Genomic DNA, 1,520 nt, shown 5'->3' on the forward strand with positions numbered 1-1,520 from the left:
GCCTGGCTGCTCCCTCCTCCGGTCCCAAAGCCGTGTCCCGCAGCGCGCTCTCTCTTCCCTCCCTGGCCTGCCCTGCGCACCGTCCTACCGCCGCCCAACGCTGCTGCGCACAGCGATGATTGTCTGCATGTGATCTCTTGGTGCGTACACACACACACACACACACACACACTGTCTGTCTGGGTCGCTTGTTTACCGCTCCCAAGACTTCCCTGTGTGTGTGTGTGTGTGTACGCACGTGTGTGTATGACACACAATATCAGGAGTGTGACTGAAATTTGTGGTCAGCGAGGGTGTGAACAGTGCAGGAGCGCTCGCATGTGTCTGTATGTGTGTGTGTGTGTGTGTGTGTGTGTGTGTGTGTGTGTGTGTGTGTGTGTGTGTGTATGTGTGTGTGTAATGTGTCCCCGTCTGCGTGTCGTCAATGTGCCACCCTTCGCGTTTCTCTCCCTCACGTGACCCGAGAGAGGTCGAGACCTTTCACGCACAGTTCGCCTCCCGCGGTGTTAATGAGTTACCTGTCCCGGGCCGGGGTGCTGACGCCGCTATAGCACGGACGCACACACACCTGCGCACACACACACTCACACACACCCGCGCACACACCCGCGCACACAGCCGCACACACGTGCTCTCAGTCATTCCGTCTAACATGGAATCCCAAAGGTCAGTCCATCTCTCAACGTCTATGTATCCACAATCAGGGCTTGGCTTCACACGCCAACTGGGTTGCAGATCAGCCCAGTGACACTCTATATCCCTGCTCCAATCCCTCCTGGGAGTCTCTCTCTCTCTCTCTCTCTCTCTCTCCCTATTTTCGTGTTCAAGAAAAAAAAACGAATAATAAAGAAATGGAGTCCCATTTGTGCGGAGGGGGTCACGTGTTACAGAGGGAGGGAGGGTTGTTGGAATGAAAGGCGTATAATCTGCCCTGCCCCAGATTACTGCTCTGTAATCCAGGGAGGGCCTGGCCGGGCCAGCTGGGGATGCTAGCCCGTTAAGAGTGGAGGAGCTGCAAAGTGCCAGGGGGCTGCACGACCCACTCTCTGTGTGTGTGTGTGTGTGTGTGTGTGTGTGTGTGTGTGTGTGTGTGTGTGTGTGTGTGTGTGTGTGTGTGTGTGTGTGTGTGTGTCTGCGCACTCGAGCATTACTGTACTTGCAAGGGACAACGGCCAAGTGTCAGCGTCCCCACAAGTATAGTAGAATTTGAGAAATACTGTAGGTTCTCACAAGAGCAATATATATATATATATATACGAGAGTGTGAGAGAGAGAGAGAGAGAGAGAGAGAGAGTTAGGCTTGCAATTAGAAGAAAGGTTGGGGTTATACCGTAGTTAGGATTAGGGATTTAGAGGTTAGGTTAGAGCTAACCTCTAACCTAAGGTTAGATTGGGGTTACAGCTTTCCGTGACGATGTCACGCACAGAAAACGTAGCCGATCTGCAATCTGCTTGTAGATCTGCTATTTTTCGTGTATTGTCAATGTCGTCCTAAAAAGGTTGATGTCCTCACAAATGGA

The sequence above is a fragment of the Protomyctophum bolini genome (assembly GCF_963924005.1).
Source record: "Protomyctophum bolini genome assembly, chromosome: 17".
NCBI classification, from domain to species: Eukaryota; Metazoa; Chordata; class Actinopteri; order Myctophiformes; family Myctophidae; genus Protomyctophum; species Protomyctophum bolini.